The 9188-nt window shown below is 39.2% G+C and overlaps 1 protein-coding gene across 1 annotated transcript in view; it reads left to right on the forward strand.

Moving 5' to 3' along the window:
* The window catches only part of MID1 (midline 1), a 546989-nt gene that overhangs the window by 265505 nt on the left and 272296 nt on the right, over window positions 1-9188 (forward strand). The gene's annotated exons all lie outside the window — the stretch shown is intronic.

A 9188-nucleotide genomic window follows, 5' to 3' on the forward strand; every position in this document is an offset into this window, starting at 1 on the left:
CTTCAGTCACTCAGTTCAAGTTCCTCAGCTCTGTGCCTGCTGACTGGTTTCTATGCGACGGTTGATCTTGTGTTGGGAGCAGCTGGTTTCTCTTAAATGCCTGTGTCTATGTTTGCTACATATCTATGACAATGTGTTCACACCAATATAATTATGACTACATTAGCACTTGCCCTGTGAACCACATGATTCAGGGCTTTATGAGTAGGTAATAAAAACTCTCTCCAGGCAGAAACTTGTCTTAGACATGGAACTTTGGGGGTGGGGGCAGTTGTAAATGGTCAGTATTGGTTAGGACCTTCTGAAGTCTGTGGTCATTAGAACTGCCATTTATTGGGTAGCCCTCTGCATAGTCAAGACTATGGGCTGTTGGATTAAGATCTTTAATCGTTTAGCTAAACATAGGACTTTTGCCAAGTTTCATCCACATTCATTAATTCTTTCAACAAATATTTGAGTGCTTAAAATGGGCTGGGGCGGTTGATCCTTCAGTGAACAGCACAGAGTTTGTATTCTCATAGAGCTTATATTCTAGTGGATGGAGAAGAGGAAGGCAGGAAGGAAAGAAGAAAGGAAGGAAGGAGGGAGTGAGGAAAGGAGGGGAAAATATCAGATGGTAAGAGCTTGGCAGAAGATCAAAATAGGGTGAATTATTGCTACTTTAGGACAGTAGACAAGGACAACGTCTGTAGGAGGTGGCCTGAGTAAGGAGTCAGCCATGTGAAGGGCATTCCGGACGGGGAAACCGGAATAAGCCTCCAAGGCTTGATGTGAAGGAGCGCCCAAAGGCTTGTGCAAGAAGGGCAAGGGCAAGATGCAGTACATGTGATAGCCAAAGAGCTGAGGCACGTAGGCCATGCTGAATCTGGGTGAGGGGCCTGGTCGTTTTTAAGGGTCGGGCGTGCATGAACTGATCGAAGTTCTAAATAGATCTTTCTGATAGTTGCAGGTAGAAAGAGCAGGGAGACCAGTTGAGAGACTGCTGTTGAAGTCCAGATAGTGATACTGTGAACTTGCTGGCAGGGCCTCATATGTGCCCCCTTTCAGGGAAAGAATCCAGCTGAGGGACTTTCAGGGAGTCAGGTGCAGGTTGACAACCACTTTCTGCTAGAGGAAACATGCACGTGAGATCTGCGAGATCAGGAGGGATGGGGGAAAGAGCATGGCTTTTGACATCAGTTTGTTCACCTGTAAAATGGGATTTATAATGCATAATCGGCAGAACTTTGGGAAGGATCAGCAAAGTATAAGAAGCTCCTAGCCTGGTGCCCAGTGATAATAATTTTATGTCCAGGCAAATCTGTTGTTAACTCATATAAACAGATCAAGTAGCCAGGGCCATTTTCCAGGGATGTGGATCAATTACTCTCGAGACATGATAGAACCCCTTTTGTGTTCACATTGATGTATATGGAACATCTCAGTTGCTGAATTGCCTATTTATTTTTTAATTATTTCTTTGCTGCTCTTCTATTTCCACATCTTCTCAGCTCGTCTTTCTCTTTTTGCTTCCCACATTCGTAGGACTTTTAATATGTATCGCCTCAAATTGCCTTCCGGAAAGATGGAAGCATTGTATGAGAACGTCCTAGTCTCTTTTTAAAAATTGAGATATAATGTATATTCCATAAAATTCACCCCTTGAAAGCGTACAATTCAGTGGCTTTTAGTACATTCACAGAGTTGTGCAACCATCACCACTATCTAATTCAGAACGTTTTCATCACCCCTCAAAAAAACCCTGTGCCCAGGAGCAGTCACTCCCCACTTCCTCCTTTCCAGCCCTTGACAACCAGTAATCTCATTTTTCTCTCTATGGATTTGCCTATTCTGGATCTTTCATATAAGTGGGATGATACAACATGTGGACTTGTGTGTCTGGCTTCCTCCATGTTAGAGTTAGCTCCTATTTCTGAGCTGTATATTTATATATATTTTTCAAAAATTATCAGTTTTTGCATAGTAGTTATAGTTGATAGGAAATCCTACCGATAAGTTTTATTTTACCACCAGACAGAATACGTGCTCGGTTAGTCATAATTTATTGATTTATTGTCATTACCTTAGTATATCTTACGATTAGAATATTCTCCTCTTGGTATCATTGCAGTGTTTAAATCACTGATTTTATTTTTCTCACTTTCTTTGGAGCTGTCGCCCTTGTTCTCAGCACATTTTTTCCCTTTCTTTCTCTATAGTCTGGTGCAGCGCTGGCAGTCTATAGCCCATGCGCCAAACCCGGCTTGCTGTCTATTTTTGTAAACAGTTTGATTGCAACATGGCTGTGCCCATGATTTACATATCGTCTATGGCTGCTTTCACTTTATGATGACAATGTTGAGTTGTCACAAGAGAGACCATATGGCTCACAAAGCCTAAAATATTTACTAGCTGCCCTCTGTAGCAAAAACTGGCTGACCCCAATCTAATGTGTGACTGAGGACAGGACCTTGGTGTTTATTTAGTTCTAATCAGAATGATTTGTAATTCATCGTGACCTCTTTGGGCTGGGGCAACTCATCGACAAAATCATGAAGGTGATAAAAGCATTTGTTGAAATAACTGTTTTCCTCCACACAGGAAGGTAAAAAAAATATATTATTTCAATGAAAAAAAGATGTTAGAATATTTCTTAATGTTTCAAGACAGAAAGAATGTTGTTGAACATAACCGTTACCTTGAGGGTTATAAATGTCATATTGTAATCACACGCACTCATACATACCACCCAGTGGCATACACATGTGTATCAAACTTGACAGCAGGTGAATGACTTAAACCTTCCTGAACTCAGAAAAGGCAGGTTTCCTAGGAACTCTAGCTGGAGGCCTCCACAATTGCACCACTTGGGCTCCCATTATGATCAGGATCCACATGTCCAGATTCTTACAGTAAAACCTGAGCAATTTTCATGTCCTTGCTTCTTTGCCTGCCGATGCCAACTGGACCCTTATATCTGGGCTGAGACATATCAGCCCAAAGCAACCTATTTGGCTTGGATGTTCCTTCCTTCTTTTCCTCCGTGAAGTTGAAGGACAATAAAGAATTTACAGTCGTATTAGCCCTGTGTTTTCTGAACAAAATTGAAACGTGCTCTTATTTTTTTTTTTAATTTCTAGATGCCTCCCTTGTAAATCTTCCCCCTTTGATAACAATCTTTTTCTTGACCCCATCGTCCTCCTGGATTAAGTCTCTCAAATGCCCTATTATCTTTACATTTCTATCTTGCTCACTGGCCTATGAGCCTTTGAGGAAAGGACCTGTTTCCTTTTCATGCCTCTACTCTTTATGCCTAGTGAAGAATGTGGTACTTCAAGGTGCTGAACAAATGTCAGTTGAATACATGCAGGCATGCACTTAAAGCTTCAGGCATGTTCTTTCACATATGTCATTTTCGTCATCCATAAATTTTTATATTAATATTGTCTTTTAATAATGATTTATTTCATTAAAATTCAGGTGTCTATCTTCAACAATGACATCGTCTGCCCTTTGAGTCTATCCAGTCAACTATCATTGACAAAACAGCCATGATCTCTGTGGAACATACGTAATTGTGCTTGGTCAGATGACAGATATTACACAAAGAATTAAAATATAAACACACATACACACATTTATAAAATGTGATAAGAGCTCAGGAGAAAAATGATCGAGGGCTGTAGAAGAATCTATATGAAGAATAATACAAAGAATCTATACTAATTTAGATTGAGGAGCGTAAATGTCAAGGTGCTGGCCAGAAACAAAATTCACTTTAAACAATTCAAATGCAAGTTTGTTAATGAAGGGGTTACTTCTAGAGATGGATGAGGGTTAAAAGAACACAGGCGAGATGCCAGCTTAACCAGAAAGTAGCATCAGCTGGAGAGACAAAAGGACAGAATGTGGCACTAGGGCTTAATGAGAGCTGGAGGAGGAAGTCTCTCCCAGAATGGTACCCAAATAGGAAAGGGGGTGGAAATACCCGAATGTGCATCTCCTCCAGCCCTCAGATCTCTTACCGATGCTTTCCATTGGCAGAATCCAACCAGGAGCCAACTAGCAAGGGTGCTTAAGTCTTACAGACACACGTGGGGGTTATGGGGCAAAGAGCAGAGTGGACAAAGATGGAGAATAGATAAGGAAGTGGGAGATAAAAGGAAATGGGAAGTTAGGGAAAGCCTTTTCTACAGCATGATATTTAAGTCACAATATGAAACACAAGGATTTAGGGCTGGGGGAGATTTCCAATTAGAGGAAATGGAATGTGTGAAGGCTTTGAGTCGGGAAAAGAACGTAGGGATCATCGTGGCTAAAGCAGAGGGAAACAAGGTGAGGTGTGAGGTGGGCGCCCTGTAGGTGTCGAAGCAAGGTTGAAAGTTATCCCCAATGTAGTGGGGATTTGTTAAGAGGGCTGAACTGGGGACAATCTTCCCTTGGTGTGCAGCCGTCTGGGGAGGGAGAGGTGATGAGACCTTGGCCAAGGGTGGGGCAGAAGAATGGGACTTCATTCCCTTACAAGTAGAGAATCCTCCGCCCTTTCTAATTATGTATTATTAGCACACTTTTAGGAAAGTTATATTGTGTCTTAATCTCACAGAATGATAAAAGTAGGACTAGAGCATTTCTTTAAGAGTAGATTACTTATATTTTTCATCCATTCATTATCATGGAATTGTAAATTCTCTAGTTTAGCTGGTATAAATTTCCCCATTTAAAATCTAGAAAGAGTCACATGCCTTAGCAAAGGACTCGTAAACCTTGGCACTATTAGCATTCGGGGCCAGATCATCATGCTGTGGAGGCCGTCATGTGCATTGTAGGATATTTAGCAGCATCTCCAACATCCACTCACAACACGCTACCCCGCCCCACCTCCTGCCACGTTGTGACAACTAACAACATGTCTCCAGATATTGTTGAACATCCCCTGGGTGGCACAGTCGCTCCTGGTTGAGAACCGCTTCAGCTTAGCACATATTCTGGTGTTGTTCTTCTTTCTCTTACATGGGATTATTCTTTTATACCTATTTCCTCAGGGATTTGGGGTTGTCCGAAAGCAAGGACGATGCCTCGGTCCTCTCCCTGACACCATTTGCTATGGACACAATCAGCAACATATTGAGAAATCAATACACGTTTGTGGACCAAGTGAATGAACAATGAATTAGATCTTAAATGTGACACATCTGTGAGCATGAGATTGGGATTCAAGGAAACTTAGGTCATTTTCTCCTACTGCTGGTTCTTCTAATTAAAGAAAGGATCCTCAGAAAGAGTGGAAGGCAGTTATTAGAGACCTCCTAAGCAGGATAAAATATTACTATTTCATATATAATTGTTTCAAATAAACCCATTAAACTTTACAAGGTCATTAATTGTCTAGATTGGGTTGTTTAATTTCTCTAGTCAGATTCGGTGAATCAATTTCTCTGAGCTGCATCTCCTTGAATTGAGGGAATGCGATGGCTGACACTTGAGCTTTGGAATCAGAATCTGAATCAAATTCTGGCCCTGCCACTTACTACCTGGATGATATTAGCCAAATGATTTAGCACGCCCGAGTTTCCGTTTCCTCATCTATAAAATGACGATGGTGAAATCTGTCTCATCATTAAATTAATAAACATGGTCATGAATGTAAAGTGCAATTTCTAAATTTTAAAGTATTATAGAATCGTTAATTAATGAGAATTAATCAGTGGTCATTAGGGAGCCCTGTTAAATTTTTCGTAATGTTTTCCTAAAAAAAAATTTTTAAGTTGCTTTTATTTGTACCTATATTTAAGGAAAAAAATCCTCTGTCAGGAAAAAAAAAAAAGATTTCTTTTGCTTTTCTTTAAATAAAATGTTTTTTTGTTTTTCTAAAATGATTCTGACTTTTGGTTACACAAGTAGTACATGGAAACATTCTTGTTATAAAAGATTCAAACTAGCAGAAATCCATAAAGTAGATTTATAAAAAAATATATTTCTCAGTACCCCCATCACCATTACTTACTCAGGAAAAACCAGTCTTAACAGTTTAGTGTTCACATTCTTATTGTATGTTTTCACATAACTAAGATTATATATTTTGTACTGTGACATCTTTTATTTCGGTTCTCCATATGTCTTAAAAATATTTTCATCATTATTTTCTAATAAATAGTGGATTCTTGAGATGCATATATTGTCTCGTTTTGGACTACCAGGCTATTCTTCATCTAAATTAAGTACTCAATAAATTAGAAAGCATTGCCTAGAAACCTGCATCTTCCCAAGCTTCTCAGAACAGAGTGAGAAGAACATCAGATATATCAAGTGTGGATGCTAGAAGCTTGTTAAACCATGTGCTTTTCCACCATGGCACAATTAGACAACCTAAAATTTTTGAAAATAGAACGTGTAAGGGAAGTTGGCATTGATGGTAGTTGGTGAGTTCCCATAATGAAAGGCGCACAGAAAACTGTCAATTGTATTTGACATTCAGGTTTTCAAATCCAGTATGAATGCTGCCATTGCACATTGTTGGAAAGTAACATACGTTTCCCATTCACTTCTGTGTGAAGGTGTTGTGAAGTGTAAGTTCTTTAGAGTGCTGTATTTGTGAGTCAGTGTGGGTACGTAATCCCTATAAAAGTCTAATGAGGTTTATTACATCGATGGCAGAATATACTTAATTATTAAGCACCTTAATGTTTGGTTTGGTGTGGTTAATTTCATGTCTTTTAATTTTATAGCTTTGTAAAAATAGGAGCAAGCATAGAACTCTGAAATAAAGCAGAATGAATCGTGTTTTCTCACCTTTTCTGTAAAAAATAAAAAGTGTTTTCTCCTTTGTAACAAAATATCGATCCATTTGGAAGTCTAATACCTTTCTTGAAATTGATGGGAAAACTGCTTTTATATCATAGAAAATACGTTTCTCTAAAAGGAGTGCCATTATTTTAAAAAGCTACAAGTCTGTTTTTAATCTCAAATTTAGTTAAGGAACACTTCTGATGGAGGTAGAAGATTGCCAAAGGAAAATGCTTTCCTGCTGCTAAAGAAACGATGAGGCAGGCACTCTGTTTATTTTTATAACAATGTGTTTTGATCCTGTGACAAATGTTTCACCGTGGCTTTAACATTTTTCCTATTCTAAACTAAATTGTGTATGTTAACATTTCGATCTATCCTGACTTCTAAGAACACTAGGATGCATTGTTGGTGTTGAAGACTTTTCTTCCTGGTTTCATGTAAGTTTGAGTTAATTACATGGTTTATGAATGTCTGCCATTTGCAAAGTATCGGGTAGGTGCTGTTGTGGGATAAAAGACGATTAAACCAACAGCTCTCCACCTGACGGAGGGCAAACCCATCCCTAAGTAATTTGGGCACAAAGCAGAGAGTAGTGAGAAAAAACATGGTAAAGGAAAACAAGGAGAGAAGTTAATTTAAATAAAGAAAATCCTGAGGGTCTTCTTAGAAGAGGCGAAGATATTGAAAGATGGATGAAATTTGATAGATTACTGAAGTTGGAAAAACAAATATTCCCATGTGGACCGAAAAGCTTAGAGTATAGCACACAGATGACACCATAACTGTCTATTTAAGGGTGTAGTATAGGGAACAGATCAGCGCTTTCCAATATGGCAGCCACCAGCCACATGTAGCTATTTAGATTTAAATTAAACTAAATTAAGTTAAAAATTCTCCATCATACTAGCAATATTTCAAGTGCTCAGTAGCCACTAGGGGCCACAGGGGGTTGAAGGACCAGTGGAAAGATCGTTAATCAGTATATCTCAAACTTCAGAAAATACCTACAGGGCTTGTTCAAACACGGATTGCTGGGACCCGACCCCTAAGATTTTGAATCAGTAGGTTTGGAGTGGGACCTGAAATTCTGCTTTTCTAACAAGCTCCTAAGAGATGTAGATGCTGCCAGCCCAGGGACCACACTTGGTATATAGCACTGTTCAGTGCTTCTCAAATGATCACCGTTTTAAATTTCCAATGTGTGGTATACTGATACATATATTTTCAACAGTAAAAATTAATCACTAGAAAAGAAGTATTGAAATTTTTTTAAACTTATCAAATGGAAAGCTATATTAGTGGATTTGACAGACGTATAATTATATTTCAATGAATGTAATCAGAACAAATAGAGGAAAGAAGGACAGACTGTGTAGAGAGGTTTCTAAATGATTGTTCCCTGTTTGTCTTTGTATATCCATGGTGAAACACACCAAAGGATTCATGGACCGCGCCATACTGTTGTGGTTTGAATATTGGCCTGAGGATCCTGCACTTTATGCTGTTTGTAATAGCGATTTCTCATGGTTTTGGGGCAAGGAAATGATATAATCCAAATCATAGGAAGAGGAATGCGGTGGCAATGGAGAGAGTAATGGAGAAAGGACACGGCCAAAGCTGGGGAGACCAAGTCCAAGACCATGACAGAATCCAAGCAGAAGGAACTAAGGGCGGCAGACAGGAGGGGTCAGATGCCAAACACGCTGAGGTCATAGGATCAACAGGATGGCACAGGTAATTGGATGTGGGGTGTGAGGAAGAGGAGAGGTGTAATGATGACTTTGAGGTTTCGATCCTGAGCAACTGGAAGGGTGGCAGTGGCATTCACCAAAATGGGAAACGCAAGTGCTACCTGAGTCACTCTATGCTGAGGAGCAGATACAAACCCTTTTTGTTATTTCTCAGATCAGATTTAAGCTTCATTCATCTGCGTGGCTTTTCTTTAGGTTATTAGTGGACTGTTGTTTCAGAGGTGTACTTTATAAGTCATTATTACACACATCAGAAAAGCATCCTGTTGGGTGAGCGACTCATGAAGATTATTTGTGAGTGAGGTGGACATTTAAAATGGCGCAGATAAACAATATCCCGGTGATCCAAAGCACCTAAGAAAAGTACTGGACAGCTTGCAGATTTAGGAGTGGTCCATAGTTCTTAAAACACCTTGAAGGATTTATACAACTTAATCTCTTGATATTTAGAAAAGTATATTGTTGCTTTATTTATATATATATATGTGTGTGTGTGTGTGTGTGTGTGTGTGTGCGTGTGTGTGTGTGTATATTTATATATGTATAATATATACACTTGTGTATACATATGTGTGAATATGTAGATAGTTGATATATAGAGACAAATAGATAGAAATTCAGAGGATCCAGTTCATCATTTCCGTATCTCACTGGCATCCCAGCTATTTAATG

This window comes from Pteropus alecto, unplaced genomic scaffold (assembly GCF_000325575.1).
Source record: "Pteropus alecto unplaced genomic scaffold, ASM32557v1 scaffold511, whole genome shotgun sequence".
NCBI lineage: Eukaryota > Metazoa > Chordata > Mammalia > Chiroptera > Pteropodidae > Pteropus > Pteropus alecto.